This window comes from Spermophilus citellus (genome assembly GCF_964194105.1).
Source record: "Spermophilus citellus genome assembly, chromosome: 12".
In the NCBI taxonomy this organism is placed as follows: Eukaryota; Metazoa; Chordata; class Mammalia; order Rodentia; family Sciuridae; genus Spermophilus; species Spermophilus citellus.
Genome location: NC_138198.1, coordinates 42,858,678 through 42,885,842, shown reverse-complemented (window position 1 = coordinate 42,885,842; position 27,165 = coordinate 42,858,678). Strand labels below are relative to the sequence as shown.

The 27,165-nt window shown below is 47.0% G+C and overlaps 1 long non-coding RNA gene and 1 pseudogene across 4 annotated transcripts in view; both read right to left on the bottom strand.

Moving 5' to 3' along the window:
• Window positions 1-23,203, bottom strand: part of LOC308631575 (kelch domain-containing protein 4-like) — a 42,089-nt pseudogene extending 18,886 nt beyond the window's left edge. Inside the window, exons 1-5 of the transcript XR_014024320.1 lie at window positions 23,114-23,203; window positions 15,702-15,793; window positions 12,961-13,039; window positions 11,563-11,661; window positions 635-771 (exon numbers count right to left, since the gene is read on the bottom strand). The product of XR_014024320.1 is annotated as a kelch domain-containing protein 4-like (transcript). The remainder of the gene's footprint in view (window positions 1-634; window positions 772-11,562; window positions 11,662-12,960; window positions 13,040-15,701; window positions 15,794-23,113) is intronic.
• LOC308631712 overlaps window positions 1-27,165 on the bottom strand; it is an 895,537-nt gene that overhangs the window by 62,948 nt on the left and 805,424 nt on the right. The window lies entirely within an intron of this gene.

Here is a 27,165-nt window from a genome sequence, read left to right as displayed (position 1 = left end):
TGTGCTAATGTCGGCCTGTTGGAAGCCTGGCCAACACGGCTGTGGGCTGTACCAAGCAGGCAGAAGCGGCACACCTTTCTCTGTCTGGGGAGGCAGAGGATATATTACCAAAAGAGCCTGGTAGAGCCTCCATTCTCAGTGGCTGCTGCCAGGCCCAGCTGCCAGGGCTGTGCAAACCACAGAACCAGCCTAGCTTCCTGAGGAGGAACGTACAGGCTGGTCCCTGGTCCCTGCGCCACATTCCCACCTGCACCCCACTCAGAAGGAGCACTTCCTTTGAGGAAAGCACACCCAAGGGATCGGCTTTGTTTCTGGCATGCTTGAGCCCCAGAATTGCCTTACCACCCCACACCTGGAAAAAGACAGAGGGCCCACCGCAAGGAGCACCAGAGGTGACGTGGGAGGAGCACAGAAACAGGCTCGAACACACTGCCAGTGCAGCCCGGGCACCACTGGGCAGCCAGCAGCCTTCCCCATCCAGGCCTCCCTGTGCAGGTCCAGAGAGCATGAGCCTTTCCTCCACAGCTCAGTCACCACTGGGGCCTACAACCAGGGCCCCACCAGCCCTGCTCCCTTGTGCAGAACTTGGCACAGAAGGGCAAGTCCAGGGCTCGGCTCCTGTCCAGGACCTTACCTGACTTGCTCCCAGGTCTTGGTGGCCAAGTGCAGGACCCAGAGGTCCTTGTAATGGTAGAACTGCTCTCCATCGGGAGACGCAAACTCCCCACCGAAGACCCACAGCTGTCCGCCGCCCTGAGGTACCACCACGGTCTGTCAAAAGAAAGGCAACAAGTCAGGCCAGGCAAGAGAAGCTAGCCAGTCTCAGAGGGCCAGAGAGCTTGGGAACCAGCCAACATCTCCTGCCTCTGGGGAAAGAATCCTGAAATCCTCTGCGAGGCACACTGTCCTCAGTCAGAACTCCACTACACTTTCATGCCCTCCCAGATTGCAAAATGAGCTTCCACTTAAAGGCACACAATGCCATAGCCTGTTAAAATGGAGCATAATAATAGTTATAACACAAGCCAACCCTACCTTCTCTTTATTAAATATCTACAATAAAGCTGTTTCAATCCTCATTACCCTTTCCTAGCACTACACACCTAAAACTACCCCCAGAAATTAAAAAATGCACGTGTAATACAGAAACATCTGTGGAGTGTCACTGACGTTCACTTCTGAAGACTGAAAGGTAGGAGTGGCTATGCTTTGAAAGGCCCTCCCATCCACACGACAGACTGAAAACAGGCTCTCTCTGGTGCTGTGGTCCTAGGGCTCCACCCTCACCAGTGACCAGTGATGGCAGGGGGGCTTTGTCAAAACAGTGGGCTCTCTTGATGCTCAATGCCCTCTGCCATGTTATAACATAGCACCTAAGTCCTCACCGGAGACTGGCACTCAGCATTGAACTTCCCAGCCCCAGAACTGTGAGAAATAAACCTCTGTTCTTAATACAACTACCCAGACTATGATACTGTGTTACAGTACACAAAATGGATCATGACGAGTGAAAGCTGGGGTCTCTGGACCACTACCATGGGAAGCGTTCCCTGGGCTGAACAGTGCAAAGGACCTGAGGATAGCAGGGGGCAAACCCACAAGGTCTCCAACAGCTGCAGCAGGGGCACTCCTCAACAGTCATTAGACACTGCTAACAAAAAGGAGGACACGGGCTCTAGGCGTGAGGCCCACAGGACTTGCTTCTCTGGGGACTCTGGCAGTAGAGTCTCCAGAGAAAGCCAATTCCACTGCTCTGGGCCCAAGGTGAGGCAGCACATCACGGGGAAGGGCCCAGCAGAGGACAGCTCCAAGTTCATGATGGTCATCAGGAAGCAGAAGGGGGAAGGGTCACGGGGCAGAGAACTCACCTCCTCAGCCACGCCTACTTGCCTACAGTTACCACCCAGTCCAGTCAGTCCACTCAAACCAGGATGGACTGATCAGGCCACCACTCTCACAGTCCACTCAAGACAATACTCACCCTCTGCTGAAAGATGGAAACAGGCAGCTTTTACAAAGCCCAGCACCTAACCACAGAATAGTGGTAGGAAAATGTGAACCCAGGAAGGAGAAAGCTCAGTCCACGGAACTGCCCTAGAAGTGGCTAGTTGGCACAGTGGTCAAAGTGGCAAAGATGGGAGAACTGGCAGACAAGGACTTTAAAACACACACTATGTTCAAAGATTTAAAAGAAAACAACATAAGAGAAATAGAAGCTGTGATCAAGAACCACACAAGTGCTAGGGCTTTTCAATACAGACTACAGAATGAAATACGTTTCATTAGTTCACAGAGCACAGACTGATCCTGGAGACGACAAACAGAAACTACACCAAATTAAACAGAAATTCTTAAAAAACCAGAGTGGGAGAGGGAAAGATTATCAGGCTGGATAACATTAAACAGTCTAACATATATGCAACTCAAAGAAAATCAAAGATAGAGCAAAACTGAACTGAAGGAAAAGCAATAATGAAGAGAAATCTTTTAAGCATCCTTGGGAAGGAAAGACAGGTATGAAACACACAGGCAAGTTAAGAACGAACGGCCAAATGGGCAGCCTGGTACAGGAGAGCTAAGGCTGGAGCCGTGGGGTGGGGGTGGGGGTGGGGGGTCAAAGGTAGAGGTTTGCACAGCAGGCTCAAGGCTTGGGCCCACCCAGCACGCACACATACACACACACACACACACACACACACACACACACACACACACAAACAACCATGAGCCTCTCAAAAGAAAAAAATATCATAAAACAGGACCTCTCTCAAATGCTCAAAGAATACTGTTAACAGAATTCCATATCCAGCAAAAATAACCTTCAAAATGAAGACATTTTTCTCTAGCAAAGCTGAAAAAAACTTGTTTGCAGCAGACCTGTTCAAGAAATGACCAGAGACGTTCTTCAGACTGGGGACATTACCAACAGAAAACCTGGATTTATACAAAGGAATGAAGGATGCTGGAAAAGGTAAATAAGTCAACATAAGATTCTTTCTCCTTTTAAAATTTCTTTAAAAAACAAGTCTAAATCAAAAAGAGTAACACTGCATTGTAAGGTTTATAAAATACACAGAAGATATTTGTCAATAATAGCACAAAGAACAGAAGGAAACATGTGGGCCTCCACCATAGTTCTTCCAGTTTATGAGACGTGGCACAGTATTTGAAACAGACCACCATAAGATGAGCAAGTACACTGGAAACCACAGAGCAATCACTAAAACAAAACAAATGGGGAACTGCTGATAAGCCAAGAGGAAAATTAAAATGAGATATTAAAAGGCAAAAGAAGGCAGGAAGAAACACAAAGTATAGAAATACAGAACAGCTGGGACGAAACAGCAGGAACCTGATGACAGAATCAGTAATTACACTGAAGATGAGAAGAATACACACCAATTAAAAAGCAAAGACCACAGAGTTGGGAGCTGATGTGAAACACAACACAATCATAGCACTGTTCACAAGAAGTGCACTTTAAATAGTCAGGGGTCAAAAAGGTCAAGAGTCAGAGGAAGGAAAAAGTTGTAGCAGGCAATCCTGAGCCTGAGATAAGGAGGCAGCCCAGCGATAAGGAGGCAGCTCTGTAACCGCAGACAAAGGAACCTGAGGACAGCTAAGGTCATCAGGCAGAGTCAGCAAGACCAGGGAAGAACTAACCACCACCAGCCACCCCACCTAACAAGGCGCTGTATACAACAGCTAGAGAAAACAAGTGCTTCAGCAACCCGCACAGGACAGGCACCCAGACAGGACGATTTAGGCCAAAAAGTAAATCTCAAACATGAAAGGACTGAATCATACAAGGTGCTCTCCACAACAGAATTAGACACGAATAACAACAGGCCTCTTGAAAAATCCCCAAATATTCATAAATTAAACAACACCCTTCTAACCTCTGTAACCATGGGTCAAAGAAGACATCTAAAGCACCTTACTTCAATCAGAGTGACACAAAACACAGCAGCAGGTCCAGTGTACAAGGAGCAGTGAGGCAATGTCCAGAGGGACATGCACAGCTTTTAAGTGCTGTTAGGAACCATCTGAAAGAAGTCAGGCCTCCACCTTAGAAGCCTAGAAAAAACAAATCAGACTCAAAGTGAAAGGAAGGAAACAACAAAGTGTAGGAATTATTGAAAAGAAAAATTGTAAACAGAAATCAACAAATCCGACATGGCAGTCTGAAGATCCAGAGGAAAGGCCTGCCCCCCACCACAACCACCACCATCACCCTTGCAGCCTGGAGATTCGGAGAGCCAGCCACCAGGGCTGGGGTCCCTTTTTCACCAAAGCATGGCTCCACAGCCCAATATCAAGTGCCTATATAGGCTTCAGGCTGCCACTGCCATGTAACTGGGATAGCGCCGCTTCTGTCAAGGGACAACAATCAGGACCTGGTAAGATGTCACCAAGGTCCCTGTGGGCCTGGCTGCACCAGAGGTTTCTCTACTAGGGGTGCTAACAGTTATCCTGTTGCTGAGGTGACAGGGAGTCTTGCTTGGGGTGGCCTCTCTCTTGTTTCTCCTACTAACAGCCACCTTCTTATGATCACCCTCTCACTAGTCATATAATCTAATACCTCCATATTCCACATCCTACCTCATGAACATCTCAGCCAACCCTCTAGCCCCCCCCCCCTTCCACCACCAGAAACTGTAAACCATGTCACAAACCTATTGACTATAAGGTAGAAGATAACCAAACTCATCATTTCTGATTATAGTGACAAAACTCTAAATGTAAAAACAGAAGCTAACTGATATATGGCTGCACGTTGGGCACACTGAGTGCTGTAATATTGATCTCTCCTTTAAAAGTGAGGTATTGGTAACCTATGGGGACACTATAAGACAATAGGGCAGAAGCTGTGATACCTCGGATCTACACTGCAGGGGAGGAAGACACATAGACATCATGAAAAAACAAGGGAGGAAAGTGTCCCCAACAAACCGAGATACCACAACAATAGACACCATAGATAGAGCAGTAGGTGAAATGTCAGAGAAGGAGTTCAGAACACACATAACTAAAGCGTATGGAGTATTACTCTGCATTAAGAAATGACAAAATCATAGAATTTGGAGGGAAATGGATGGCATTAGAGCAGATTATGCTAAGTGAAGCTAGCCAATCCTTAAAAAACAAATGCCAAATGTCTTCTTTGATATAAGGGGAGTAACCAAGGACAGGGTAGAGAGGAAGAGCTGGAGAAGAAGATTAACATTAAACAGGGATGATAGGCGGGAGGGAAAGGGAGAGTTAAGGGAAATTGCATGGAATTGGAAGGTGAGCCTCAGGGTTATACACAATTACATATAAGAGGAAAGGAGGAGTAGGATAAAAATTATATAAGTGGAAGAAACGATTTTTAGTAGAGGGGGTGGAGAGAGAGAAGGGGAGGGGAGGGGAGGGGAGGGGAGGGGAGGGGGGATAGTGGAGAATGGGATAGACAGCAGAATACATCAGTCACTAGAAAGGCAATTTATAAATCAATGGAAATGTAACTGATGTGACACAGCAATCTGTATACGGGGTAAAAAATGGGAGTTCATAACCCACTTGAATCAATCTGTGAAATATGGTATATTAAGAACTATGTAATGTTTTGAACAACCAACAATAAAATATTATAAAAAAAAAAAAAGCGACCTGGGAGTTAAAGAATGACCTAAGGGAGCAGATACAGGCAAAAACAAAGAGATAAGAGAACAAAGAGATAAGAGAGCAAACACAGGCTGCAAGAGATTACTTGAAGAAAGAAAGATTACTGGGGGGAAAAACAAACAAACAGAAATCCTTGAAATGAAAGAAACAATAAGCCAATTAAAAACTCAACAGATAGTATTACCAACAGACTAGACCACCTGGAAGACAGGACCTCAGACAATGAGGATAAAATATACAATCTTGAAAATAAAGTTGACCTCACAGTAAAGATGGTAAGAAACCACAAACAGAACATCCAAGAATTATGGGATACCATCAAAAGACCAGATTTAAATTCATTGGGATGGAGGAAGGCTCAGAGATTCAAACCAAAGAAATGCACAATCTCTTCAATGAAATATATCAGAAAATTTCCCAAGCATGAGGAATGAACTAGAAAATCAAATACAAGAGGCCTATGGGACACCAAGTGTACAAAATTACAACAGATGTACACCAAGACACATGAAAATGCCCAGTATACAGATTAAGGATAGAATTTTAAAGGCCACAAGAGAGAAAAATCAGATTATTTATAAGGGAAGACCAGTTCGGATCTCAGGAGAATTTTCAACGCAGACCCTGAAATCCAGGAGATCCGGGAACAACATACACCAAGCTCTAAAAGATAATGAATGCCAACCAAGAATCTTACATCCAGCAAAATTAAGCTTCAAATTTGATGAAATAAAAACCTTCCATGATAAACAAAGGCTAAAAGAATTTACAGCAAGAAAGCCTGCAGTACAGAACATTTTTGGCAAAATATTCCACAAGGAGGAGATGAAGAGAACAATGAAAATGCGCAAAGGGAAGAACTACAGTAAAGGAAAAGCCACCAAAGTAGAAACCAAGTCAAGCTGAATAACAAACAAAAATGACCGGTAACACAATTCGTGTCTCTCAACTCTTTTTGATAAATTTTTACACATAAAAATTTTAACTACAATGTCATCTGATTTTTCAGGTTTTTGTTTATTTTGTATTTTTTAATTTTCCACTTCTCTTCGAAAAGTTACCAAATATTTTCTTTTAAAAGTTTTAGCATTCTATGCATGATATTTTAACATATAATTAATCTGGTATGTGTATATATATTGCCTGTGATATGAGATGAGGTATATCTTACTTTCTTATAATTAAAAAACCATTATTCAAGAGTCAAGGATGAAAGAGATCAATCAGGGTAAAAATTGTTTAATAAGGTATTTATAAAGATAAGGGCAAGGTTGAGGGAAACCAACAAATTTTGTGAAGCACCTTTCCTTCTGTAGACTTGGAGAGGTAGGAGGTGAAAGAAGAGAGAGCCATTATGAAAACCTTGTAGAGGTGACCTAACTGAAGCATGAAGAAACCAACTTAACAGTCTAATAGTCTTATAGGGAAGAATAAATCACCTCATTCCACTTTTGAATATTCTAAGTTCATCTCTTTGGTGTCCCTTTCTGAAGGAACTCAACAAGACACCACATAACAGGGGACTTATCATGCAGCCTATAGCATATGTCTCACCAAAAGTGAAAGATGGAGAAAAGAGGGAATATGGCAGCCACTGGTTACATGAGGCCACTGAGTATTTGAAATGTCTCATCTGAATTGAGGTGTGCTATGTGTTAAATAGACATTACATTCCAAAGAATTATTAGGACAAACAAAATGAACATGACATATCTAACAATTATTTTCTTTGCAAATTATATTGATAATCCATTGGGTTAATTTATTTATTATTTATTTATTTAAAAGAAAGAAAGAAAGGAGAACAAGGTAACATATTCTGTATCTTGACTGTAGTACTATATATCCATTATATATGTTGTCATTTTTTAATATTTGTGTTGTCAAAATTCATATAACTATAAAACTAAATAGGACAAATTGTACCAAATATAAATTATATCTCAACAAACATGACTATAAAAAGAAATCTAGTTCATGAAGTGTTTTAACAGTATTGGGCACATACTAGCCACCTGATAAATAACGGTTATTACTATGATTGATTAAAACAACCAACATCAGGGGCTGGGGTTGTGTTCAGTGGTAGAGCAATTGTCTAGCACGTGCGAGGCCCTGGGTTTGAGCCTCAGCACCACATAAAAATAAATAAAACTCTAGATAGGGCAAAGGGGTGGGAGGGGAAGAGAGAGGGCACGGGGATAGGAAAGACGGTGGAATGAGATGGACATTATTATCCAAAGTACATGTATGAAGACACAAATGGTGTGAATATACTTTGAATATACTTTGTATACAACCAGATATGAAAAAGTATGCTCTATATGTGTAATATGAATTATAATGCATTCCTTTGTCATATAAAACAAATCAGAATTTAAAAAAAAAAAGAAGAAATTCTTAAAGAAAACACTGTTTCTGTTTGGATGTAATGCTGAGATTTTTAAGTATCCTGGAACCTTTCTACTTTCTTTCAAGAATGCTTTCAGGGCTGGGGTTGTGGCTCAGTGGTAGAGCGCTTGCTTCACATGTGTGAGGCACTGGGTTCTATTCTCAGCACCACATATAAATAAATAAATAAATAAAAAGTCCATCAACAACTAATAAAAAAAATAAAAAAAGAATGCTTTCAGAGTTGCTAGATAAAAGGCAATAGAGTCATTATGTCCCCAAAACTTCACAACTTCAGCACCATCTCCTAAAGGTTCAGAAAGGACTGTGGTCACCTACGGCCACCCACACAAGCAGAACGGTCGAGCTGAAGAAGCCAGGCTTGCTGTCAAGTGGCCACTAAAGAGCAAAGCCCAGGGACCACTCTCCACTCACACCTGCAGAAAGACCCTTACCACGAGCACAGTAAAAATAAACCATGACAAACTAAATCTGTACTTCTGCCAAACTACTTTTTTACTTATTAAGGAAATGCATGATAAAACAAAATCTCTACTTGTCATCCCAAAAGAATTGAGGAATACAGAGCTCCCCCCCCCTCACAAAAGAAACATACACCCAGGGGAGTCTTCCAAAAGCACCAAGGACGCCTGAGCCAAGCACCTGCCCAGATTTCCCACAGAAATCAGTCTGCGTGCGTGTCAAAGACACCAGAGAACCCATGCTGCTTTCAAAACACACGGTTGTGGGAAGCCATTTCTGACACGTGATTGGGTGGCTCCCGTTAAGGGTCTGAGGCGCTCTGGCTGTGTCGGAGCTTTCCTGGCCCTTTCCTGATGAGAGAGCCCATCCGTGTGGGGGTGTGCCTGACCACTGACCCCGGGGGCCCAATCACTGACCCTGACCTTGGAGTGCGGTCCCCCCTCAACCTTCATTGGATGAAATTCTCCCCTAAATCTCTTGTTCCCCAATAAAAGGCTACTCCCAGGCGTGTTCAATCTCTCTCTCTCCTGCTAGCCCTGAGTAATCCTTGCTGCCCTGCTGGGCGGTTAGAAGAAAAAACCAGAGAGGGGAGCCGTCTCAGACCTGACAATATAAATAAGGTAACTAAGTCTATGTGTTTTATTTCGATGTCATCTAGCTAACTTTATGCCTAAAACCTCATTAATAAAACCATTACACAGGCCACATGGTGGACACGGTTAATTCTAGTTCAGCAAGACACACACTGAAATTCTAGTTATTTCAAATAATCTGGCCCGTTCAAATATCTTGAACCAACTCTCTCAGGGTAAAGACCATTATATAGACCTGTCAGTCATTAAACAGGAAAAACATGGAGGAAAACTTTTTGATTAAGAAAAAAACAGAAGAACGAAATGGCTAACTAGGGCACTAACAATAGGAGCTTATAATTCAAACCCAAAGGTTTCAAGGCTGGGGACAAGGCTCCATGGTAGAACGCATGCCTAGTATGTGTGAGGCCCTGGGATCACCAGCACAACAAAGCAGCCTCAAAATTTCAACTGAGGACAAGTTCAATGTTCTTTCCATTTTGAAATTATTAAACAAACAGAATGGACCACTGTCTGGCAGAAGGACCCTCTTAATAAGCTCACTGCCAGTTAAAACTGACCTAACCACCAGCACACAGTACTCTGAATCATGCTGAGGTAGGAGAAAAACCAATCATTTGCTAAGAGATACCCAGAGGAAGAAATTTATCTTAAAACATAAGAGGTTCAGGGTCAAGAAGGAAGTCTGAGGATTAAAAGACTTAAAAGCACACTAAAACTGCTTCCTCTGATATCCCTCCCAAATAAGGATCAGTGTTTTTCTTTTAGAGGACATAACTTGAAGGTCTGGTTGGAACTATCACGCAGTCCTCAGGACAAACCTGGCCCTTCTGGAGAGACCCAGGTGTCCTGGGCTGGAACTGACCACAGTTGGCTCTCTGACCACTATCTGTTCTCGGCATGGTCCAGCTTACTGATAAGAGTCTACTCCCCCAGCTATCATCTGTGTGACCATTTATGTACTTGGTCAGAAGTAAACAAACAGCTTTTTTAAACACCACCTTCCGGATGTATACGCAGCACATAGGTGTCCTGAAGCTCTCCTGAAGCTCTGCTCAAGCTGACTAACCACCACCACTCTCCAGGTCCAGTGGAGGCCAAACACAGCCTCGGAACCAAGCGCCTGGGACATGCCTCAACAACTCAGAGCACAGAGCAAGGCCTTCCCTTCAGCACCCACTTCCTCCTCATCCCATGAGTCTGTGTCCCAGGCATTTGGACCTCCTTGTGGTTTTAACTGGAATAAATGGAAAACCTGAAGTTCACAACCCTCTTCCCAAAGGCCAGAAGCAGCAACCAATAGACTCCAACATAAAATAGCATGCTGTGAATGGGTTCTACCACCAGCCTGGGATTCTGCTGAGGGACAGCCAAGTCCATCCATGCCCCACACCCTCAGGACCAGATGAGGCAAGAAACAGGAACACAGCTAAGGCTTGTGGCCACAACCCAGCACCCACAGTAGGGCCTGGCAGATAAAAGCCATTCAGTAACTCTCTTTAGCAAGGACACAGTGGACTCCTACAAGGCCTGCACAGATGAGTGGCAGGAGCTGTCGCTTAGCAGGAGGCCAACAGTTTCTGTGGCTCAATGGACACAGTGAAATTGTACTTATTTCATAAAAGTGTGTACACGTTGACTCTTCCCCATAAGTTACCATGTTCGTTCGTATGCCAGGCCCATCTGGAATTTTTAAATTCTTTCTTTATGGAAAATAAATTTCATTTCAGTGTGTTTTGGTCAGTTTTCTTTGGGGGAACCAACCATCAAGTGACTCAGGAGACCAACTCTCTCTCACTCCTAGGACTCCACTACAGCCAGCTATCTGCCGACACAGTCCAGGCAGAAGAGCTGTGCCTCACACCCACTCCCTGCCTTCCTCCTAGATAGCGAGCGAGCCCCACTGCTCTCAGGGCAAAGCTGCAGCGAGGACCATGGACAGACCCACATACCCATGGAGCCCAGGAACTCATTCCTAGAGAGGCAAAGAGCAGAAACAGGCTAACTACATGCTAACTCCACACTACTTCTTTGTCACGACTCACTTCATTCTAAAATAATTATTTTCCTTCCTCCAGTGCCCTTTTCCTGGATATCCCATCTCCTCCTGTGCAACACCTAGTTCAGATCTTGGGCCTATGGGGTTCTCTTACTTACAAGAGAAGCAAGCCTTTTACTAGCCTATCATGTGCCAGGCCAGACATGAGTTGTTCACACGTGGGTATTTCACATGATCTTCACCCCACCTCCCCTTCTCACATGTAAAGAACTACAAGCACAAAGAACCTTAGTAAAGAGTTCAGGTTAGAAAACAGCGGAGCCCAAGAAGATCAGCACAAGGTTACCTGCCCTCCACAGATTCTGCAAGTGTCTACCCTTGGCTCTAGCCTGGGAAGAGGGAGGAAGGAGGATGGTCAGTACTGGTTACCTGGTGAGCACAGCGCCTTGGAGGTGGACCAGGGATGTCAACTTTGGTCCAAGTGTCCTTCTTGATGTTGTAGACATAGAGCTCATTATACAGAAGAGTCTGTGGGAAGGAAGAGGAACCTCAGTATCATGAATGACATGCTCCAAGAAAGTGACAGCATGTGGGGAGGACACTATGACAAATCCCCAGAAAGCTTGTCCCTTCCAACAAAGGACTATAAACCAACACAGGCAGGTAGGGCGCTGGTCCTGAGATCTACAGGGACAACAGGACAGCCACCCCACAACTTTCTGTAGGTTAATTTGCTTGCCACTCTGAGTGAAAAGGCATTTGACACACCCAACCGACCACATATCACAGCTGAGCCAGCCTGCCGTAAGCGTGCCCAGAATATTGACATCTGCCCGCAGCTGAGCAAACCATCTAAAGCACAGCCCATCTCATAATAGAGTACCGACATCTCATGCCACTGTTAAACACTGCTCTGAAAGTAGAAAACAGAAGGGCTGTTTTAGGTGCTCTTTCCCACAAAGTCAGAGGTCCTGCAGACAGAAGCCAAATGCTCACAGTTTACTGCTCTGAGGCACCAGTCGCCTTGGCTGATCAGCCAGACCCTCACTCTCCAAACCCAAGCCTAACTTTTTGGGGACAGATTGACTGATTTGGTGCACTGGGGATTGAATCCAGGGCTCTACCACTAAGCTTCATTCCCAATCCTTTTTATTTTTTATTTTGAGACAGGGTCTAAGTTGCTGACGCTGGCCTTGAACTTACAATCCTCCTGCCTCAGCTCCCCAGTCACTGGGATTACAGGCATATGCCACTGCATCCAGCTCAGATCTAGTTTTCGAATGCATGAAAAGGCAGAGAAGGCTAAGAACTGACAGAACTCCTCGCAGGCCAGAGGTAAGTGAACACAGCGTTCTGCTTCATGAACAGGGCTTTCTAGACTACTCAAAAATAAAAGCCCCACAATTTATTAGCATTATTTTTCATTCGGAACCACCTTGAAGGCTGGAAATGTACAGCTCAGTGGAAGAGAGCTTGCCTGGCGTGCGCAGCCCCGTGGGATCCATTCCCAGCACCGGAAACCAAAGTTGAAGGGTAGGAACGTGAAAAGCCACCACAAGGAAGAGCAGTCCCGGCAACCACCAGAGAACCAAGCAGGCCCACCTCTGCAGGCAGTGCTGGGGACAAACACCCTGCAGAACTCTGCCTGCAGTCACTCAGTCCCCGACTGGCCCTGGTGACTGTCAAGGATGCACCAGGCCTGACACCCAGGAAGTAGGATGTAAGAGAGGATCGTGAAGGTGACGCTCATATCACTGCTTTCAGTTAACTATGCTTCAAATGACACCCAAGAAAAGTTGAGAGGAAAAGAAAAAAGGTATACTTTACTTTTTGGCCATTGAAATATTCACCTCCAAAAAGGATTGACTCATCTTTCTCAGGGTGAGCGGACAGGGAGGCATTTAACCTGCAATAGACATGAAGCAGAGATGAGCACACAACGCCATGCTAGGCCAGGCTCCTTTCCATGAGCATGCTTTACCAGAGACAGCAGGCCCTGGGGCCATCCTGAGGCCATCAGCCAGATACCAAGTTCATGCACCTGAAGAGCCCTGGTCTGGGCCACCTCACTCAGAACTGGCTGAAAACATGAGCGAGCAGGCAGGCAGAAGCTCAGACCTCTGACCACGCTGCCTCTGCCAGACCTGCCCTGTTGGGGGTCTAGCCCCTTAAATCATAATCGAAGCTGCTCCTAAAGCCCAGTATGTCCCAGGGGCCTTCTGCCAAGAAAATGTCAATAACTCTCTATTTCCTGCATACACAGGACAAAATAATAGCCATTGGGGAAGCTGCACACACATTCTGACTACTTCAGTAGAAAGCAGGACAAGAGGCCATGGCTGTGGCAGAATGCCCTGCTCTCAGCATCCTTGACAGTGGAGTCCCCAGGTGGGTCCACACTACTCATTCCAGAAGCTGCTTCTCAAAGGGAAAGCCATTTCAAAGTCAAGCAACTGGGGAAATCTGAAACCTCTATTTTTCTCTTGGAGATTTATTATGCACAGAAAGATTTCACAGTCTGGGAAATTTCCCAGTAAAGAGACCAGCATTAAAACAGTGCAGCTGCAAGGGAACAGTCTGGCATCCCTCAGAAGCTAAATCCAGAGCTACGTCATGAATCGGCAGCCCCCCAGGTGGAAACTCCAGGGGACAGCTGCAGCCATGTCCACCACAGCATTGCTCACAAGCATCCACCAGCACAAGGTAGATAAGGCCAAGCCCCAATGCCAACATGGTGTGGTGCCAGCATCTGAACAGCCTCCACATCCCAGGAGACGACGCGAGCAGGGCAGCAGGACAGGGAGCCATATTGTACAGGGCAGGATGTGATACTCGGCCATGCAGATGGCTGCACAGCACTGTGAATGCGAGTTACGCCACAGAACTGAAGAAAAGGTTAAAACGGCAAACTGTGTCACACACACAACCACAATGACACGTTTTTAGAAAAGAACAATGCTTCCCACCCACCCCCAGTTTTGTTTTGTTTAGTTTTCTCTTTTAACATGTCTTAGTTCTCTGTGGCAAAGTATCTAACATAAGAATCTGTATGAGGCCTAAAGCAGAAAGTAGCAACAAGGCCCCACTGTACCCAGGCACCACCTAGGCACAGGCAGCAAGAGGCACAGACACCAGTGAGTGCAGCGTCCTTGGCCCTAGGCCACACCTGGGCCACACTCAGGGCCATGCTTCTTAGGAACCTGTAACTGTCAAGGGTTCCTAATGATACACAGCTGAGAGGAGGGAGGTCAGAAGTTATGAAGGCTACCAAACAAGGTCTTCATCTCACCATATGATCCAACACCAGCTCCCTCTGCCTGGCAGGCAAGCCCAGCTGGCACAGGGACAGCCAGCACTTTATATACTTGGCATTTAATCTGACTTTTGGGACAAGCTTTTTCTTTAGAAAAAGTTCTAATACATCATCAAAACTAATAATAATAACAACCCATGTTCCAAGTAGCTTTCCTCAGGAGCACCAGTACCCACAAAGAAGCCTTAAAAATATCCAATCTGCTTCAACCACTCAAATGAAAATGTCCATCTACCAAAGAAAACATACCAACTAAAGGAAAAATAAAACCCAGTCCCCAGCAGAATGAACTAAACAATAACAGGACGTGTGCCTGGGGCTGCTCCACCACCAGCACTCTGCTCAGGGGCTCACTGCACCCTGCCACCAGCCCAAGGGCCCAGGGATGCAGGCACAGAGCCAGTCCTGACTTTGCTGAGGCAAAGACCGCACAGCAGAGCCAACTTCCTGAAGGCTGGCCCAGGCTGACACGCCACCAGGCGGGACCTACAAGCTGCATCTCATTCTGAGGACTGAAGCAAACATTTCTCAAGTGAACAAAACAAGCCTAGGTTACATGTTTGGCAATTACACGTTTCCCTACTCTGAAGGCTGCATCATCTTCTCATGAGGATGCTGGGCCTCCCTAGGTTAGGAACTAAAGAGCTTGATGCACTCAATGTCCTGCCTCTGCTCTGTGAGTAACCAACAGAGAAGCAGAGGGTCCTAGACAGAAGCAGAAAATAATCAGCACTCAGAAATTAGGAGGAAGCAGCCAGAGGGAAACCAATGCCTGCTCATTTCAGCCCACACCAACTCTATCCATGGGTGTCTGAAGTCCTGCAAGAGACCTGAGATTTCCTTCACCATTAATACGCTCACTTAAAATGGCAATGTATATCTAATAAGCTTCAAGTGAGAACTTAAAGGCAGCAGAACAAACACCTGTGATGTTTTAAAACACTTTTAAAAACCTTCAGAGCCAAACAATAGCTTGGGGGGGTGATACTCACCCATGGGTGCCACCAACTATAGTGCCTTCAAACCCACTCTAAGAGGAGCAGCCGTGTTGAGCCATACCCCCAGACCCCTACAGGACAGCAGAGCTCACAGCCTGTCCCCAGCTTTGCAGAGGCAAGTGACCCACAGCAAGTGCTCATGGGAAATGTTCAGAGTGTTCAATCATTCCTGAGAACATGTATCCATGTCAAGTCACTTTTCAACTTAGGGAAGAGAGGGAAACAGAACTAGAAGGCAGGGAAGCCTGCCCGCTTACCGTGGAGAGGGCGGGGAACACGGTGTCTCGGTGACCTGGGTCTTCCTGGCATCCAGTGTCTGGAAATGGGCTATCAGGGCTTCCAGGTCTTCCTAGGGCACACAAGCAGCCAACATGAGACTCTTTCTAGAACCTGCCATGGAGCCAAAAGCCTGGCCAGCTTTCCTCCAAGGTCACTTGGATCAGACTGGTCCAGTCACATCTATGAATCACAACCTGCTCTCCCTGGGTTTGAAATGCACAGGGCCGAACACATTCAGAAAACACAGGGCTGGGGACACAGCCCAGTGGTGGAGCACTTGCCCACCTTAACTTCAGCACCCAGGCCCAGGGTGCTCCCGCCTGCCCCCTGTTTGACAACAGTACCTGGTCTTTGTCTTGATCTTGTCTGTCCTGTTCACACCCCCACCTACCCCCATGATAAAATATGAGCTCCAACAGAGAAGCATTAGAGTCAGGTTGGGACAGGGCCTGCATAGAGGCTCAGAGACCCCTACTGACAGCTGTGGCCGCAGACCTAAAGCTGAGGTGCTGATGCACTGGCATAGCTGGGCAGCTCTGGAGGCCAGTCTTCCGCCCTGCCCAGCCCTCACTCCCTGTAGGCACCAAGTACACCCCACCCCCACAGCTGGTGCAAGGCCAGTCATCTGGAAAGCGGCCTGCAGTCTCCTCTCAAACGCACTCCCTCACCTTGTTCGCACTGAGACCTGGGATCTGACCCTTTCATTCCTCCCACGCGCACACCTTGTTCCCACATTCTGCAGAGCTGGAAGTTCAGATGTCCTTCTAGCACTTAAGACACTTTCAGAGCAACCTCCCTCTTACCAACCCAACGCTGGCCTCTGCACACAGCTCCATGGGCCTCAAAAGTTACCCAAACCCCTTTCCTCAGCACAGGTCAGATAAACAGCAACTTTTAAAAAGTCCACTAAGCACAAGGAGGACACAGGAAGCTGACACAGGACAGCGATCAATGACCTAGTTAACGAAGTGTGCCTTGTTCTCTGGATCACGTCAGCTCAGATTCTTTCTAAGGGACAGCCCAGGAAAGTGAGCACTGCCGAGGCCCACCCTGCCCAGCACACTTTAGGGAGCGTCTTCAATCTCCAGCACCCAAGAAGGTCACACAGATCCCTTAAAATCCAAGCCAATCTCACTCAACCTTCTTAACCTGCAGGCTTTCTCTGTTCAGGGAAAACACAATCTTTGAAAGCAGAAACAGTCTCAGACCAGGAGTGTAGCTCAGAGGTATGCCCTGCCCAGAGCGCAAACTAGAGACAGTTCTTGAGGTCAAGGAATGCACAGAGATTTTTCCAAGTTATGGCCCTGAGGCTGCTCTGATGCAAGGGTCTGTCTTTCCTGCCACCTCCATCTGTCAACTGTCCACTCAGTCTCTCAGCTCTGTTCTCCCTGGGAGCTCCTTTCTGCGCAGTCCCTGTTGTCTCCAAGGCTAGTCTTTTTTTTTTTTTTTTTTTTTTTTTAAGAGAGAGTGAGAGAGGAGAGAGAGGGAGGGAGGGAGAGAGAGAGAGAGAATTTTTAATATTTATTTTTTAGTTCTCGGCGGACACAACATCTTTGTTGGTATGTGGTGCTGAGGATCAAACCCGGGCGGCACGCATGCCAGGCGAGCGCGCTACCGCTTGAGCCACATCCCCAGCCCCTCCAAGGCTAGTCTTACTGAACCTCCACCTTTCTGAGCAGTGTCTTTAAAGCATTTCCACACAGTGCTGAGAATCAAAAAGGCAGCAAAACAACCTGAAAAGGGTAGGAAAATTTCAGAAATCTGCCTAAACCTCTTAGTCCTGAACGATCTATGGCTATAACATCTTTGCAACCCAGACACCTAGCACAATACCAAGCAGGGAAGTTTCCTGAATAAGGTAAAACAAAGGAAACAGATGTCACAGAAACCAAGGAAATCCAAAGTTTCAAGAAGTGGGTAGCTGATCACACCATTTAAGAGGAATCAAGTAACAGGAGGACCAAAGCCACCCTTCTGGGTTTGAGATGAGGTAAACTTTTTTTGCCAGGACTAATTATTAGAGAGATGCAGGCAGGTCAAAGTGTGACCAATTAAGAGTTCAATTAAGAGCTGGCTGACTAATGATGGTAAGACAGGAAGACGCTGTGCACTACTATTTGGGAGCCTGGCTATGGTGGAGACAGGGAGGGTGGTAACTAGAAGAGCACACAGGGAAGTACACACAGGGAGTGTAGGGAATTTTTGGCAGAGAGCCCAAATACTTGCAGGGTGGTCATTTTGATGCCCTTTTAAAAACTACTCCCATCTACAAACCACTCAACCTCAGCATTGTCAAGAGGCCATCTTCTAGGTCTGGTTGACTGCAGTACTGATGATATCACTGGATCTGCTTGGAGAATAGGCTACAGGCCCAATTTGGGGGTTAGAGCCCTTAAAGCTAAACCCAGCCTTTCACAAATGTCACATATGAAAGGACTTCTAAGTTGGGAAGGCCAGGCAGGGGTGTAACCAGCTGTCTTTACCTGGTCAGACGCCCTCTGGCACCTGGAGCCCAGTGGGAAGCTCTGTCTGTCTCCCTCCCATGCTTCATGTACAGGTCTCTCTACTGAGTGAGCCGTCACTAGAGTCCACCCCAGAGGAATGCCTGGCACTGGGGCTCTTCTACCTGAATCTGGCTTCTAGTTAATGAGATGCTTGCTCCTAATCTTTTTAGTAGGTTTTTTCCTAACAAAAGGACAGGACATTCTGGAACATAAAGATAGGAATGGGAGGCAGCTGGAGAGCCATTTTGCAAGTAAGAAGAAAAGTGAAGTGTCTCCACTGAGGTCCACCATCTATTCCTACCATGGAATATCCAGGCTTGAAGACGACCAGCAAGCTGAGGCAGGACAGAAGAGACAGCTCTAGGTGGACAAGTGACTTACTTTTCCTACCCGCCACAGTGAGCATGATCGATGCGGAGCTGCAGCAGCGCTCAGGCCCACCACTCCCCCAGATTCATCTTCCAGCAGTGCCCACAGAGGCCTTGAGCTGGGGTGCCACCCAGGTGCGCCCCATCTGGACGACCAGGGAACTCCCACTGCCTATGGCCTTTCTGGTGTCAGTAAGCACACTGAGTGGGCCCCAGGGGCTATCAATGACTTCCAAACTTCTGAGAGGGCTGTTTCTTAAGGTCACCTGGAGGGGACTGTAATAAGGCATGTAAAAGCTGGGGGTTTTGTTTCTTTTTCAGCCAATAACTTACCCCAGTTTGCTTCTGCCCTGTCTCTATTATTAAATACCTTCAAGGCCTCATTAACCAGAGTGGCGACAGGAGTTTGATGTCCCTGTTCTAATTTTTGCAATTTTCTCCTAATATCTGGGGCTGATTGAGAGATTGAAGCCATGACTATCAGGGTCTCTCTCTCTGCTGAGTCAGAGGGAGAGTGTATTTTATGAAACCTTCTGTCAGCCTGTTTAAGAATGCAGCTAGGATGAGGGTTGTGGCTCAGTGGCAGAGTGCTTGCCTCACATGTGTGAGGCACTGGGTTCAATCCTCAGCACCACACAAGTAAATAAAGTATTGTGTCCATCTACAACTAAAAAGGAAAAAAAAAAAAAAGAATGCAACTGGACTCCGTCACAATTCACAGGTTTAACCGTGTATCGCTTCCTGCCCTCTGCAAAGCGGGTGACAGAGTGCTCTGTCTACTCCCTATGGACAGCAAAGCTGTAACACCTAGGATGGCATCGCTGCCTGCCTTGCATACGCTGCCACCTGGGGGATGATACATACCCATCAGCCATGCCTATTCCTTAGCATCTAATTCTAGCCTCCCACCTGCAGGGCAACAATGAGCCAGGTCTACCATCACATCTCGCCAGGTAAGCCGAGATGAATTAGCTTTATGAATTCATCCCAGAATCTTTCCTCACATAATCCAAATCTGTTAGGAAAAGGACAGACTCGCCACTGAGACTTCCTTCTCCATTAGGTACTTCTCTCAGAGTATAAACCCCATTAGCTGGTCCTAATTTTGTCCAAGAATAAAGTCTCCCAGGAAAGGTCAGGGCTGGTTTCTCAGGGTGGAGTGGAGGGGCAGGAGGGGACTGGTGCCACTAAGGAGATGGCAATGGAAGGAAGGCATCAGAGGGGCAGAAAGGGCAGAGGACCCTGAATTCAGCCTTGATGGGAAAGGACCTGTGAGAGCAGGTTGTTGAGAGTTTGTTTATGACCAAGAGGTCCTAGTCCTGGTGGTGCCACCCAGTTTTGAAAAATAAATAGAATTCCTCTCCCTAGAGAAAGAAAAGGTGAGGAGTCTAGGGCTCTCAAACTCCCCTGCTTCCTACATGCCAGGGGACTCAAACCCCCCTTTTCACGTGGGCCTGCCAACTACTTTGGGGGACCAGACCTGTGTTCTAGTTAGCAGCTGCCAGGGTGTTTAGCCCTGATAAGAGCCTCCTGTGTCAGGGACTGAAAAATAGAATAAGACACAAAGAGAGAAAAGAGAGAAAGCGGGAGAGTAGGGAAGTGAAGAAAACAGATGGAGAGCTATGCCTGCAAGATCAGGAGGGGAGGGGAAGCCCTGCCTGCAAGAAGAAACAAAGTGACTAGGGAAAACTGAGGGCAGATCTCCTGTCAAAGCAACTACTCTGGAAAAAAGACCTGGGCGGCCACACTGTCACAGTAACATTGCATTAGGGAGTTCCATGTTCCTCTCACAGTGTCCTACCAGATACCAAAATGATGCCCAGAGGTAGACACTGGGATCTTTTGGAATCCTTTTTTTTTTTTTTTTTTTTTTTTTTTTTTTTAAGGTACGTGGTACTCAGGGTAGCTCTGCCATTGAGCGACATCCCTAGCTTTTCTATTTGTTCCTAAGTCAGTCTTACTAAGTTGCCCAGGCTGGCCTCAAACTCAGGATCCTCATGCCTTAGCCTCCTAAGCAGCTGGGATTATAGGTGTGCACCACCACACCTGGCTGGAACTGGGATCTATTGATGTGATGACCAGAAGTCAATCTGAGTCAGGTGGGAAAGCACACAGGCGACTGGGGGCTGCAGGCAATTTTGGGGCTACCATTTAGGAGAGGAGACTGAGCTCCAACAAGATGACGTCACGTTGGCTCTCTGAACAAGAGAGGTTTCACTGGTGATTTGCAAGGGTGGGAATGGTAATCGCACTCAATTCAGGTGTTTTTGCCCTGTGCTAAAGACATGAGAACACACACAGGGCACCCTGACATCAACAATGCAAAGCTGATACTGGCGGAGGGTGGCTCACACCAAGCCTCCTGGGCCTGCTGTCAGGCCAGGATCGAAGGCCGGCTGCACCTTTGCCCTCTCTCTGGTGGTCCCTGTCTCCATTTGAGACACTAAAACTATCATTATGATTCAGTCACAGCTTATTTGCCCACCTTTGTGGCAAAGAACAACTCAGATAACATCCTCCCCACCCTTTCTTTGACAAGTACTACTACCATGACCATTCTCAAGCCCGTCTTCCTGGGGAGAAGGAAGTTTTTCCACAAGAAGTTCTCAGATATGACTGAGAGCTAAGCATTCACTTTCCTGGATACAAATTAGAATCCAAAGGTGGCTCCACCCCAATCTATGCCCACCAGCAGGCCATGGAAGCACCCATGGTTCTGCTCCTATGTGGCAGTTATCTGCAGCCATCCAAGGACCACCACGTCCCTGACAAAATATACTGTATTCTATACTCAAGACATTTTACTGAACAAATGGAAGTTTATAGAAGACCTGGAGGAAGAAGGGACTATTGGAAGATGAAGAAGGAATGGGCTGCAAAGAGGGCAATGGGTGGGATAGGGAGTAGCCCTGGTGTGCAGCTGGCACTGTGCCCCACAGACCAAGGCCACCCATGTTAGTAACCCAATCACAGTGGGACAAAGGAGTCCCACTGTGCCTCTTGTTGGGAGTCAGGCTTTGTCCGGATTTCCCAGACATAGGAAAATGTGTACAGCTGGGAGGGGCAGTGTCACCAATCATAAGGACAGGGTGGGGCATCTCCCACCATCCCCAGTTCTCCAGCAGCCCCACCACATGCCTGCATGCTGAACCCTCACCAGCAGCACTTGTTCCTACTACTCTGGCAGCACCTCTTAGCCTAGCAGGGGCTGGGTGGTACAGATAGTGTAGTCAGTGAGAGTCTCTCCAGGTGATGATGATAAGCTGTAAGACGAAAAGAGCCAATCACGAGGAATGTGACTCAGGTAGAGGTGAGGAAAAAAAAAAAAAAACATAATCAGGAAGAACTTGGTGCAATTGAGACATCAAAATAAAGGTGGTATGGCTGAAGGAGTTAGCCTGGGGAGGGAGTTGGAGAAGTGTCAGAGGCCAGGACAGAGAGAAGCTATCAGCCAGGTGGTCAGGCATGTGGGCTCCGTGGCAGAATTCCCAGCTTCCTCCAAGACTTCCCTGCCTTCTCGAAGATCTACAGGACTGTGAAATGATGGGACATCACTCCCATAACGAGGTGTTATATGGCACAACTAACTTGAAGACAGGGAGATCATCCTCTGTGGGGTTGGCCTGATCATCTGACCAGTGACCCCAAGGGTTTGTTTTGAGAATGAATCTAGACTGCGTGGAAGGTCCGAGGGAAGCGCTCTCTGTGGAAGACACTGGTATCAACATCTAAGTCCCAGCACAACTGGGAGATGCAAAATGTATAAAGATGAGGTTCTGAGTACCAAGCACTGCTTTCAGAGGTCACACAGATGAACTGACTATACCACAACCCTAGGCAGGAAAGTCCTGCTCCTCTGAGGCTGTCCAGCTAGTAGCAGTGGAGAGACCCAACCCAGACCTGCATAGCCTGTGCACCTAATTGGTCAGGAACCTTAGGTTATTAGAGCTTAAAGCCATTTGAAAGGAAAAGACCAACCCATTATGTGACAAATGAGCAAATGGAGAGATGAGCATCTTAAGGAGAAAGGTGTGAGGGAGTGGCCAAGAGCTCCGGACTGGATTGGGAGTATCTGGTCAAATCCCAGCTCTCCACCACTTCATGGGCGTGTGACCTGTTGTCTCCGGCTTCCCAACTGTCCAGGGGAAGAGCCGGCGGTGCTACCTAACTCAGGCAGCTGTGAGGGCGAAAGCCCAGAGAACCCAGTCCTGCCATGCCACAAACGCGCGCCACACCGCGGCCGTGACCACCACCTCAGTGAGGGAGGCCTAGAGCATAGGTCAACAGAAAGCACCAAGTCTACCCCACGGACAGCACTGCGGTCCCCGGGTGAGGGGAGGGAGGACAGGGAAACAGGGCAGTGAGCGGCCGTCCACTCGGCGGGAGGCCCGACATTTCCGGAGGCTGCTCCGGTTACTTGGCCCCACACGCTCGCTTTTGGGCGCTGGTGCAGGACTACCTGCCCCTCAGGAGAAGGAGAGGCCCAGGCCCTCCGCTCCCCAGGCTCGGTCCGCTCACCTCCTCCTTCCGCGAGCGCTTGGACGCCTTCTTCTCCATCTTGGCGGCCGTCTTCTCCGCGCCGCGCCCCTTCTTCTCCTTCTTGCCCATGGCGCGGCGGCCACGGAAACCAGCACACCAGGAAGGAGCGCGGCCGGCCGGAAGCGGGGCTCCGCGCGCACGGTTGGCGTCACTTCCGGTGGGTCGCACGCTTCCGGCGTGGGGCTGCACCGTGAGCTCGGGGCGGGGCGCCGTCGTCCGCCAGGGTCCGAGACCCTGCGCGAGGGTTCCTCGGGCCCCGCAGACTGGCGCCGCCGGAGTGGGCGACCCTCCTCGCCCCGCGGGCCGGGCCTTGGGCTGCCGCGCTCCTCGGGGACCGGGCCGTCTCGCTGGCCGCGCGGGGCTGGCGCTGTCGCCCTGAGGCCGGACGGTGGTCGAGGCCGAGAAGCTGATCAGCCCCCCGCGCTGGGAACCTTCTAGGGTGTGAGCCCGAGGAGGTCGGGAATGGCGGTGGGAAGAGCCGAGTTCCACCTAGGTGTCGTCTTTGGGCTGTAATCAAGGAAATGGGGCGACTTAAGGACAAGGACACGCAAGACAGTTGGCAAAGGGAAAGCGCGAATCAGGGAATTACCTGGTTTCTTCCTTTGTGCGTGAGCTGCCAAAGGACTCAGCAAGCCCTGGATCCGGTCGGCCACTTAATACTGAAGAGCCAAGAAAGGGCGGTGAAACCCGGTTCTTCAAGAGGAATGTGAGATTTGGCAAAATGATAGGAAGAAAGGGGGAGCTGGATTAAGGCTTCCAGACTCCACGAGTGATGTGGGGCGCTGCAGAGAACTCACAAAACCTGACCTCAGCCGCAGATATAATCCCTAAGATGAACTACCGAAGACCTAAGTCCTGACCATTGCCTGGGGGAATAACAGTACATGCCCTCTAGGGTGCTGTGACTTGGAGAACACACCTAATCCTGGGTCACCTCAAGGCAATGCACTTGAAGCAAATTAGCCCTTCAGTTACAGCATGTCTGTTGGCAATGCATTACAGTGGTCCCCTCTTAATAGCTGCAAAAGGAAGAGTGTAGTCTGTATTGAAGATTTATAAGGGTCTGGATGATGCAGGGTTTAGTACTTTTATTAATTGAAAGAATCTTGAAGCTAAATTGGAAGACTCTTGGATTACACGTCATGGTGACTTATGTGAGATTGAAATTCTCATTACTGAGAAAGGAATAGAATGAAACATCTAAAGTGAGATCAGAATCCTGAAATAATAAAAGGATTAAATACAGGCCCCTAATTTAGTGATAGTCACATTTTTGACAATGGATTCTCCAGTATAATATGTTTTTAGCCTATCTTTTATGTGGTCAGGCGCCCTCTGCTGCTTCCAAGTAGAAGTTCAGAAAACAAAAGAAATTCTTTTTGTTTTTTTTTTAAAGAGAGAGAGAGAATTTTAATATTTATTTTTTAGTTATCGGCGGACACAACATCTTTGTTTTGTATGTGGTGCTGGGGATCGAACCCGGGCCGCAAGCATGCCAGTCGAGCGCGCTACCGCTTGAGCCACATCCCCAGCCCCCAAAAGAAATTCTTTTTTTTTTTAAGAGAGAGAGAGAGATAATTTTTTTTTAATATTTATTTTTTAGTTCTCGGCGGACACAACATCTTTGTTGGTATGTGGTGCTGAGGATCGAACCCGGGCCGCACGCATGCCAGGCGAGCGCACTACCGCTTGAGCCACATCCCCAGCCCCCCAAAAGAAATTCTTAATGACAGACTAAATGAAGGACAAATGCCAACTTTTTAACCCTCACAATAATCAGCAAGCCTGGGAGAGTCACCCAGGTGTGGGATAGATGAAATGATTCTTCACACATTTCCCACATGGAAAATGAAAATAATAAACCAGCCCCTACCACACAGAAATCTTGAGAGAATCAAGTGAAATAACAAGACATCAAAAGCCATGTACAAACCTTAGAGTCTACATGCTGTTGAGTGAGGTCATGATTCTGACTTGACTGACAATCATTTAACAACATCAGTTGAATACTACAACACGTGGGACAGGTACTAGGCCACATGACATACCAAACACAAGACCCAGCTGCCAGCTTCGGGGAGATTCTGTTCTAGTGAAACAAACATATGAAGATGCTCCCCAAATGCTTTGTAAAATAAAACAAGGAATAAGAAAGGAGGGAAGGAGCCAGGCACAGTGGCGCACACCTGTAATCCCAGTGGCTTGGGAGGCTGAGGCAGGAGGGTGGCAAGTTCAAAGCCAGCCTTAGCAACTTAGCCAGACCCTGTCTCTAAATAAAATACAAAAAGAGGGCTGGGGGTGTGGCTCAGTGGTTAAGTGGGTTCAATTCCCCCATACCAAAAAAAGAGGAGGCGGGGAAGAGAAACAAAATCAAAGCCATTGTTTCATATATTACACCCAGTTTTTCAGAATTTTAAGGGAAAAAGGTAAATTCAGTCTTATTGCTCCATAGTGGCTGGAAGCAAATTCTCAGCTTTATGGGGTGTTTTTAATATCTAAATATCTGGGTATCTTTTCATGTTTTGGTACTTTTTTCTTTTATTTTTTTAGTTGTAGGTGGATACAGTATCTTTGCTTTATTTATTCCCTCACTTGGATAATAAGGTGTGACCCTGGGAGTGGCTCTAGGAGTAGGCGGCACCAGAGGAGTTGAGCTTCACTCACCTGTTCCCTTGTAATTTTACCCCTAGCCTCATTTGAATGTCTTTTTCCCAATAAAGGGTTCAGCATGTGCTCCTCTCTCTTTCTGCAGACCCTTAAGGTCAGAGGAGCTGTCACAGGTCCCCAAAGGACAAGGTACCTCTGTCTCTTGTGTGGTTATTTCATGCAGCCCAATTCCCCTGGAGTGACCCTGAGTGTTTTTGTTGCGAGGAACATGGCAGATCCAGGACTGACAGCTAGCCAGGGGTGGCAACCTCAGTCCTACAACTACGAAAGGCAGTTCTGCCACCACCACCACCACAGGAGCTAGGAGGAGGACCTGAGTCATCGTGAGCACAGGGCAGGCAGTGCCTCAGTGCCAGCTTAGTGAGACCGGGAGCAAGAAGCCCAGCCACCCCCCTCTAGACATCCCGCCTGTCAGCTGTTGAGTGGCATGATAACGACCGTTACCTGGATGAGAAAGTTCTCTGTTATTCCTTATTTTTTAAGAGTTCTTACGAGAAATAGATGTTGGATTTTGTTAAATAGTTTTGCTATAGTAGATATAGAACATGTAGTTGGTATAGGATTAATACCACGCATCTCTAGTTGGTATAGAATCAATGATATCCATCCCATAGTTGGTATAGAATCAATACTACTTCTGCTTGGGTGCTTAGGAGAATTCACCAGTGAAACCAACTTGGCCTGGAGTTTCCTTTGGGGGAAGTTTTCTAACTGCAGATCCATTTTCTTTAACAGATATGGGGCTGCCCAGATTGTTTCTTCTTGAGGGAGCTTTAGTAGTTGGTAAATTGTCCATTTCACTTGGGTCATTGAATTCATTGGCAAAATGTTGCCCATAGTCAGCCTTTATTATCATTTTTCTGTCTGTAAATCTATAGTAATATTCCCTCTCTCATTCCTGATATTGGTATCTTTTGCTCTCTCTCTGATACCATTAATTCCCTTCTCTCCCTACACCCCATTGATCTGTCGAGGTCAAGTTGGAGGTCTATCAACTTCATCAGTCTTCTTGAAGAACTTCGCCAATTTTCCCCTATACTTCTTGTGTTTTCCTTTCTGATCTTTATTATTTCCTTTCTTCAGCTTGCTGTGGGTTTAATTTGATGCCTTTTCTAGTTTCTTAGCCTTGAAGTTAAGTTCATTGATGGGAGATCTCTGTGTTTCTCTGTTTCCCTTTGAATGTTGCTGCAGCTCTTTCCCAAATTTGATGTGCTATGCTTTGATTTTCATTCAGTAGAAAATACTCTCTGATCTCCCTTTCTTCTTAGATCCAGGGGCTGCCTAGAAGTGTGTATTTGCAGATTTTCCAGAGATCTTCCTGGAAGTAATTTTTTCAAACTCTAATGCTTTCATGATTATGTCTT